Source organism: Tiliqua scincoides, chromosome 2, assembly GCF_035046505.1.
Source record: "Tiliqua scincoides isolate rTilSci1 chromosome 2, rTilSci1.hap2, whole genome shotgun sequence".
In the NCBI taxonomy this organism is placed as follows: Eukaryota; Metazoa; Chordata; class Lepidosauria; order Squamata; family Scincidae; genus Tiliqua; species Tiliqua scincoides.
The window spans coordinates 111855038-111865307 of NC_089822.1; positions in this window are offsets into that span (position 1 = coordinate 111855038).

A 10270-nucleotide genomic window follows, 5' to 3' on the forward strand; every position below is an offset into this window, starting at 1 on the left:
AAAAATATCAGTGCTAAAAAGCTTGCACCCTTGACAGTGCACCCTTGACAGAAGCCACAGCTAAAACATTTCAGGCATGCACACAACACAGAAAAAGCATTTTTTTGTTTTGCTTTGAGCAGGTGCTTGAGGTTTTGTCTCTCTTTGTTTACCTCTTCCTTCCCTCCCCCATACTTGTATGTGTACTCACACTTTGCACTGCTTCCTTGCTTGGCCTTTTGTTTAATTTTTTTAAAGACCACTTTCTTCCTTTCTTTCCTCCATACTCATGGTACATACAACCAGGGCTTTTTTTCTAATGGAACGCGGGGGGACGGAGTTCCGGCACCTTTTTGCAGGGGCCCCTCCCCTTTGGAGGCATTCCAGGAGGGGGGGAGCAAAAGAGAGGCATTCGCTGGGTGGGTGCTGGGGGGGGTGCTGGGTGGGCGGGGCCCTGGCCCTGCCCTAACCGCACAACGACCCCCTCCTGCCCCCATCTCCAAGCTCACGCCTGAGCCCAGCCCGCCTCCCCTCCCCTGCGCTCTGCTTCTCCGCGCAGCTTCTAAGCCGGTGGAGGGTGCAGGGGACATGCGCCGACGCCGAGGACAGCCAGCCAGCCAGGGAGACGGGCTGCGGCACCCACGGAATGCCCAGGTACTGGCTTGATGGAGGAGGAGGGGAAGGAAGCTGGCTGGTGCGCCCCCCCCAATATGCAGCATGAGCCTAGGCATGTCTACTCAGAAGTAAGTCTCATTGTGCTCAATGGGGCTTACTCCTGGAAAAGGGTGCATAGCCTTGCAGCCTGAGAGCCCAAGCCTATGCATGTCTACTCAGAAGTAAGTTCCATTATGTTCAATGGGGCTTACTCCCGGGAAAGTGTCATAGCCTTGCAGCCTGAGTACACAGTCTGCAGTTCTTTCCACACTTTCCTGGGAGGAAGCCCCACTGCCTCTACTGGGACTGACTTCTGAGGAGATAGCCATAGGCTTTGGCTCTGAGGCTGCAGTCCTCTCCACACCTCCCTGGGAGGAAGCCCCACTGCCTCTAATGGGACTGACTTCTGAGTAGACAGGCACAGGATTAGGCCCTGAGGCTGCCATCCTATCCACAGTAAGCCCCATTCACTAAAGTGGACTTCTGAGTAGACATGCATAGGATTGGGCTCTTAGGCTGCAATCCTAGGCACTTTCCTGGGAGTAAGCTCCATTGACTAGAATGGGACTTACTTCAGAGTAGACATACCTAGGATTGGGCTCTTAATCTTGGCAGAGATATATATCTGCACCCGTTTTCACTTGCTAAGGGCAGGTGAAAAGGGATTCTACGTGTGTACAACATGCTGTCCAGCCTTGCCAGAGATCCTCCTCATCCTTCCCCCACAAGCATGCCCTCCGCCAGCCAGCGTTTGCAGCTCCTCTCCAGCAATGCACAGCAGCTGCTCAGGGCAGCAGAGAACATACAATTGCATGCCAAGCGCCTTCCCAAAGACACAGAGTATTCTGATACCTGAATTAAACCATATTTAATTGTTTGTTTGCAAACATAGCTGTTTCTATGTGCACCTAAGGACCCCTCTCGTGTAAGAATTCCTTTTTTGTTCTTATTCCCACGGTTGCTTAGAGTAATTTTACTACATGGAACTCATGTAAGCCATTTTTCAGAATCCATTCACTGCTTCCTCTCCTCGAAGTAGTGCCACACTACATACTACATGCCACAAGTGCACCTGTACAGTATTTTTCCCCATGTGTAGAAAAAGTAGCTAGGGGGAAGGGGATGTGGAGATTGACAGCCCAATCCTATGCATGTCTACTCAGAAGTAAGTTCATCTTTAGGGGGGAAGCACATAAAAATATTTTATTTCTCCAATAAAAAAAATGGCTTAAAAATAAATAAATAAATAAATAAATAAAAGATTAACAAGTTGTGAGTTCCTGCACCTTTTATTTTACAAAAAAAGCACTGCATACAACTACCCACTTCACATATGTTAATGAAGCAGGCACTGACAAACTAAAGTCAATAACCACAATAAATGTGTTACACTGTAAGGGGCCAAAAGAACCTTTGTTATTTTTCCTTCAGTAGACTAATGCTACCCCTCTATGAGCTGGTTCTGCACATGAGTGACCCTATTATTGTGCAACTTGCAAAAACAGTGGAGTAGAAGAGAAAGAAAAACTGCTTCAGGAAAGGCCAGGAATGGGGTAGCAAGTGTTTAACCCCTTCCTTCACTGCTGTTGCCGCTTTGCTCTAATGATTCCAAGCTGATCCCTGCCTGAGTAAGTGCTAAATGTGCTGACCCCCCCCCCCCCAACAAATGTTTGGAAGCTCTCAAGGGGAGCTGGAGGGATGTAATCTGTAGCAGAGAAGGGGCAGTTGGGGAAAATATTAAGAATCTTGCTCTCCTGCTCCTCCCTTTGAAATAGCAGCTTAAATGGAAGTGTTTGTTCACAGAAGTGTGTGTTAAGCACAGGCCTTGGGTTCTTAATGCAGATGATACCCTTGAAACCTCCAATTGAAGTGGAAAAAAGGTATTTGTGCTCTCTCCTGCTCATTCCCACTGTAATCTTGTAAAGTGTCCCCCTCCCTCACCTCCTGCACTGGGCACCTGGAATTCTGCTTGCCACAGGAGGTGAGGAAAGGGTTGGACAATTGGACTTCAGAGAGAGTGATCAGGAAGAGTCATGAATCTGTTTTGCTGGCTCTAGTCAGAGATTTAAAGGATAACAGCCTGCCTACCTAAGAAGTCATGGTGCTACACACCTAGGGCAGCCAACTTTTGAACTAGCTTATGTTGCTGTGCTATTAACAGTGGTTAAAAGCAATTAGCAGATAATAGATAGCATGAAGATAACTTTGTTACCTACAATGCCTACAAATCAAACAGTTATTAAGGCAGGCCAGGCTTTTCTAATTGGCCACACATATTACACATTGAGGACACGCTGTCCCTCCAGCAGAGTTGCTGGGGACCCTGGGACCACTCTACTACCCCTGGTGGCACACTAGGTGCTACCACTACCACCGGTACTGAAGGTTCAGTGGTTATACTGGCCATCTCCCCCCCCCCCCCCCAGTATTAGGAACCAACAGGCGGAGAAGTAACCACACTTCCCTACTTCCATAAGGAGACGTGTTATATTTTCATAGCTTTTGTCTCTTTTCTGTTTTTGCAAGAGCAGTGCAAAAACTTCCTGCTAGTTCCTTTCTAGTGTGATAATCCAATTTGTCATTACCTCCAGACTTTGTGGAGCCAAGCCTTAGATTAGGAACTTATTTTAATTCTTCTGGTGACTAGCAGAGAGAGAGAGAGAGAGAGAGAGAGAGAGAGATTCAGGGTCAAACTAAATATGATGTGGGAAATCCATATATCCATAATTTTCTTTAAAAATGAATAGGAGAAGGAGGGTTTGGATTGGGCAAAAGGGGAGTAACCCTTTCTCCCTGATAGGTACAGTCTGCCAAGAGAGACAGCTGGTGGCTGTGTAGCCAAATTATGACTGTGCTTCTTTACACATTTTTACTAAATAGGTAGAGGTTCCACGGCTCCAGGCAGTGAACCAGTGTGTGGTGTAGTGGCCACAGTGTTGGACATGAATGTGGTCAAATGTAGTTCAAATTTGTGGGCCCTGATGAAGCAACCTGGGCTAGACAGTCACTTTCTTGTGGAGTTGCTGTAAGGTCGAAAAGCTTTGAGCTATTTGAAGGAGACACAAATGCAGCTATAATACTATCAAGGCTATCTAAACAGGCTGTCATTCAAAAACTCTGCAAATTCCATCCCATAAAAGGGAGCTCCACAGAAAATTTCACCATGTGTGCTAAGGCATGAATTATTGCACTGTTTCTCGAACTTTCTAGCACCAGTACCCACTTTTTAAAATGACACGCTGTTGGGACCCACCTAGCTTTACAAGACAGTAAAAAAGATGATCTAGACAGAAAAACTATTTTTATTTATTTACAAGTAATATTTTATTTATTTATTTATTTATTTGCAAAAACATCTAGATCCATTTCTCATAATGAGGCAGCCCTAATGAATAGCCATCCCCTGGGGGCTGGGGATAAGAATAGGCCCTCAGTTTGGCTGTACTTGTCATAAGAGGCGACTAAACAGCCACCTGGTAGATGGGACTTGTCAGCCTGGAAAGGCAGCTCATCTGAGAGAAGGAAAACTCTGATCCCAAACCTCCACTGCCTTGTGGCTACATCCAGTTATGGAAAAGGCTTCAGGAGTCAACCTCGAGGCAAAATTCGGAGCCAGAGTCCCTGAGGCAGTTCATGGCTGAACACAGTCACGTTCTGGCAACTCCTGCAACGCTGCTGGAACCAACCGTATTGGCCTCTGCCTTTCCATTGGACCATTTCAGCGACGTGGAGAGGGGGGATTTGCTGCATGGGTAACAGCCTATCCTCCACACCTACTTTACCCAGGCTTCGCGCACTGGAGAGGACACTCTGTTCCAGAACCACCATTCAGAGCGTGACACCATAGTCTTCCGAGACTGAAGGATGCCAACATCAATGAATAGCCTTAGGGCAGCCATTTTCAACCACTGTGCCGTGGCACATTGGTGTGCTACGAATGGTCCCCAGGTGTGCTGCAGGAATTTGGGAGAGGGTCATTTGGGAGAGGGTCCTATCAATAGGACCATTGGGGGATGTGAGCCCCCATTGTCAGCATGGTGTGCCTTGTCAATTATCAAAAAGCTGATGGTGTGCCTTGACCATTCCGGTCACCTTGCCAGTGTGCCACGAGATGAAAAAGGTTGAAAATCACTGCCTTAGGGGCTTAGTTATGTGACTCAACCTACAATTAGCCTTAACTCAGCCTTAACCCACTACCTGTCATTGACAAAATTGGAAAAGAAAAAAAAAACCCTAGAAAAAGACACACATTTATCTCCCTATATTTACACAAACTTGCAAACTGTAGGAGCTCAGCTCAGTGTTGTAGCTAGCGGGGATAAGGGGCAGGTTGCCCCAGGTGCCACCCTCGGGAGGGTGTGTGACACCACTAGTAACCAAGATTGTGATAATCACGGTTTTTAGGAATAATACCATCAAGATATATATCATTTGTTGTGTAATTTACAGCAGATGCAATGAAACAATCCAGAGGGAAATATCTCCATTCTTTCAATAGTTATTGCCAAAAACTCAGAAAACAAAATATAACTGTCTTATGTAACAAAAAGTAGATTTTCTTAACTCAAAATCGATCAATTAGATGTTGTTATGACACAGCATGGAACCAATAATAAGGTGTTATTAAGGTGACACCCAGGGCGGGGGGAGCAACAGCACTAGTAACCAAAATTGTGGAAATGGTTGTTTTTAGGAATAATAACATCATGTTATATATCAGGGGTGCCCAAACCCCGGCCCGGGGGCCACTTGCGGCCCTTGAGGCCTCTCAATGCGGCCCTCAGGGAGCCCCCAGTCTCCAATGAGCCTCTGGCCCTCCTGAGATTTGTTGGAGCCCACACTGGCCTGATGCAACTGCTCTCAGCCTGATGGCCAACTGTTCGACCTTTCACATGAGCTGTGGTATGAGGGCTCCCTCCATTGCTTGCTGTTTCACATCTGTGATGCAGCAGTGGCAGCAAAGGAAAGGCAAGCCTTGCTTTGTGCAAGGCCTTTTATAGGCCTTGAGCTATTGCAAGACCTTCATTAATTCATATAAGTTCATCTTTAATAAATTAATTTATGTAAACTTATGTAAATTTATTCAAATTTTAAATGTAAATTAATTCTTTTTTTCCCCCGGCCCCCGACACAGTGTCAGAGAGACGATGTGGCCCTCCTGCCAAAAACTTTGGACACCCCTGTTATATATCATTCAATGTGTAATCTAATGTAGAATGCAATAAAACAAACTGCACTGAGATATGTTTTCTATCAAAAGCTACAGCCAATAAACAGAAAAAGAAAACACAGCAGATTTATAGTATTTAACAAAGTGGATTTCCTTAACTCACAACTGACCAATGTGTCTGAGTGTTCTGAGAGCTAATAAAGTGTTATGACAGAGAAAGGACCCAAAAAGGGAGTCAGCTCCCTTTTCCATGTCTCTCCTATTCAGCTGCATGAGTGACACAATCTCCTCAATCTCCTATTCAGTTGTGTGAGTGTTAGCAAGTTGGCCACTGTCTTTTTTTGTTGTTGTTGTTGGTTACTGATTGGTTGGATGACTTGTACTGTTCTGTAGTAAAATAAATAAAGTTAATGGGGTGACACTAACCCTAGTGATGCCACTGGTGGGAAGGTTGGGTTTTGTTGGTCACAGCTTAGATGACTTTTAAAATGGATTCTAAACATCCATGGTGGACTACAGTGTATTAGTGGTTATTAACCATGATGGCTACGTTGAACCTCCAGATGCAGGGACAGTATGTCAGTGAGTACTGATGTCCATTGCTTATGGGGAAATATTTATTTTCTGGCCATTATTATTATATAAACCCCTGCTAATTGGGTAAGAGGCACTTTTTCAAGTGGGTGCTCCTTTTTTTAGCAGGGGGAGAGTAACTGGCCCACCTCACCCCAGCACTGTCTGTTCTAGTGGCTGTCTGCTGGTATTCATTTGCATCTTTTTAGATTGTGAGCCCTTTTGGGACAGGGAGCCATGTAGTTATTTGATTTTTCTCTGTAAACCGCTTTGTGAACTTTAGTTGAAAAGCGGTATATAAATACTGTTATTAATAATAATAATAATAACAATAATTTAATTTTTTATTTAATTTCATATATTATTATTAATTTCATGTCATAACTATTTCTATCTCTTGGCCTCACCTACCCCACAGGGTTGTTGTGAAGACAAAAGAAGGTGAGGAACCATGCACACCACCCTGAGCCCCTTAGAGGAAGGGTGGTATAAAAATATGAAAAATACAAGTTTGTCATATGGATGGTGCCAAAAATTTATGGGCTCTGGGTGTCAAATGACCTAGCTATGCCACTGGCTCAGCTGTTTGCAGGGCAGTTAGCTGCTATATGATTTTTGAAAAGGCTCAGGGCTTGTGGTAATTAGCTGATCTTTCTATCCCGTGTTTTCAGTGGAGGCTCTTTATGACCCACCAGAAATCGGCCCACAACCCACCAAGTGGGTCTTGACCCACAACTTGAGAAACACTGAACTACTGTATTATTGTCCTGCTTACTTCTGTTTCTTTTCTTCTCCCTTGGAGGGGAAAAGCTGCCAGGAGTATTTCCAGTTAGACTTGTTGTGACACCTGCTGGCAAACAGAAATAGTGCCCAGTTTCTGGCCTTCCTTATCTTCCGTCCTCTTGCATTTCTATTGCTGCTGCTCCATCCTTAACATAGCTCAATCTCCTTGTTGCAACTCTACACTTACAGCACAATGCTATTCATGTTACTCAGAATTAAGCCCTATTGAATTCAATGGAACTTACTCCCCTGTGTTATAGGATTGCAGCCTTAAATACCCACAGCCCCACCCCCAAATGTGTTCTTTGTTCACACTCTGCTCCCTACAAATATCTAGTGTTCTTTTAATGGCACAATCCTACCCCCCTTCTGCGACAGTGGAGCATGTGTTCCGCTGGCGCTAGCTCTCACAAATGTTCCATAAAGCATGCTATGGCACTGCCAGCATAGCAGCCTGCCGGAGCAGGTACATCACCAGCCAAGCAGTGTAGGGATGGAAGGAGGGAGAGGAAGTGTAACAGAGCAGGTTGGGCAGTGATGAGAGTGGGTTGACTGGGTCTGAGGGGGCAGGATCTGCAGCGCTGGCTGCAGAGTTGCATCCTATCTCCTTTCCTGGGCCTGAACTGCCAACACAGATCAATATGGACTTGTGCCAGAGATATGTCTGGTGTGGGTCTGAGTTGATCCATAGCAGAGGCTGGGGTTTTCCTTAGGGCAAGGGGACAAATGTACAAGTGCTGCTCCATCAGCACAGGGGAATTTACACTGGATTGGGTTGCCTGTTCGCAAAATGCTTTTACAATCTCTCTGATTTCCATTTCACAGATAGGAAAGCAAGGCTCAGAGATCGGGGCTTGCCAAGGAAACTGCAGAGGGAGAGTTGCTCATATCTCCCTGATCAAAGTGCAATTCTCTGGCTACAGGAATGTGCTGGGTCTCACTGGCTCTAGCTCTGGAATTTTACCCTCTAGCAAAATAAACACCATCTAACTCTCTCACTACTTAAGTTTGTATTGACAATTATAGCAACTGCAAAACTGAACAGAACAGGAAAGGGGAGAGGAGAAACAGTCATAGCAAAAGAGATACTGAAGATCAAAGTATCTCTCTACCCACTACCATATGTTTCTGTCCAATCCCAAAGTCATCTGGTTTTGAGCCGTGTATGTATCCCACCATTCTTTGGTTGCAATCCTAACCCATTTTCCAGCACTGACCTAAGGACAATGCAACTCTGAGGTAAGGGAAGAAACATTGCCCTACATTAAGGAAGCCTCCACGACTGCCCCCCAACTGCAGGATGCAGCACATGCCCCACTGGCACAGCTATGCCAGCGCTAAAACGTTGGTTAGGATTGCGCCCTTAGTCATGCAACTGATGGTGATGAGGTGAAAGGTGAAAAGGTAAAGGGCCTTCTCCATGTCAGCACTCAGCTTATGGAATTCCTTGCCTTGTGACATGAGGCAGTCCCCACCTGAACCAGTATTTCTTCCAATGCCTACTGAAGACACTTTTCTCAGACCTGTCATTTAACCCAGTTTGTGTTTGTTTTGCATTTATTGTTTTGTATTTTTATAGCATTAATTTTGATTATTGTAAGCTGCTTCGGCTGTGCCATAAGAGCTGGAAAAGTGGTGTGGAAAATGTTTAAGCAATAATAATACTTTGTACTGTAATTCCTAAACATCCAAACCTGTGTCCCTAGAGTTATGGGGTTACAGAACATTACCCAGAAAAAACCACTGCTGTCAATATACTTTTCACAATAATTGTCATTCCAAAAGATTCATACTTCCAGATTGGATAACAGAAAAAAACATTGGTCTTCCCCTGATAAGATCTTTCTTCTCAGGGCACGAATGGTATCCTTGCTATTCCTACTTGCTCCAAATAGACAGAGCAATATAAATCTGTTGTACTTCAGAGCTGTGGGAGCAGCGACCCTCCCAAGTTTGATTCCCATGGCTGGAGAGGAATGTTTTTCTACTTTCATGTATTTTCTCTGGATTACACATCAAACCAACTCCCAAACTAAAGAGCTGCCTCAGCTTGTGGGGTTGGTAACTTGCAGGAAATGGAGATCCAGGTGAGACTGACATCCCTTGGGAGCGGCAGGTTGCCATCTGTCCACTGCAAAGAAAGAACTTATCAATTGACACCCAGTGTTTCTCTCACAGAGGAGGAGGGCATCCTCTGGAAAGATCTTCAACAGCTACTTTCCCAGTCCAGAAGGGCAGAAATATTTTTTTCCTCAGTCCTGTAATACCTGTTGGAGGTCTGCTGAAATGTAGGAGTGCAGCTTGTAGTAGTGAATAAACAGTGTAGCAGAAGTCTGAGTGGCCACTGCAAATTTCAGATACAGTAATGTTGCATTTGTGCTGAGTGCTGCTGAAGTGGCTGCACTTTGCATGGAGTGTGCAGTGATGGCTCTGGACGTGCTGAGTGACAAGGCCTTGCAAGCCAGGGCAATGTGCCCCCTTAATCCATTTGACCCATGAGACCTTGGAAGCTTTTTCCCTCCAGTTGGCCAGATGGAAGAAGGCAAAGACAGAGGCTGCAATCCTATGCACACTTACCTGGGAGAAAGCTTCACTGAACTCAATGGGACTTACTTCTAAGTAGACATGCATAGGCTTGTTTTGTGAAGACCTTAATGTTTTGGTTCTGTGGAGATAGACTTTCAGTGCTCTGGAACTTTTGGCAATCTGTCACTCTAGGGTGGGTTGGGGAAGGTCAGAATAATAGCTAGGCTATGTCCTCTGTTCTGTGAAAGAAGGCAATAATGTTGGGCGGGAAAGGGGCCCATCCCCCCAACATTATTGCCATCTTTCACAGAACAGAGGACATAGTCTAGCTATTATTCTGACCTGACTGAGTCCCTGCTAAAGATACACAGTTCCTTTCTTATGGACAATGCTGGAGTCGCATTTGAAGGGTCCAGGTGGGACCCTAATCTGAAGAATTAAAAAGAGCTGCCTGCACTTCTCAAAACATGGACAGCATGGTAGGGGAGTAGGGCTAGAAACATCTTGGGTACCTTTTTGTCCAGTCACCTAAACATGTCAGCTTGGTTCCTAGGAATTAAAATGAGAGATATGAAGTAGAACAGG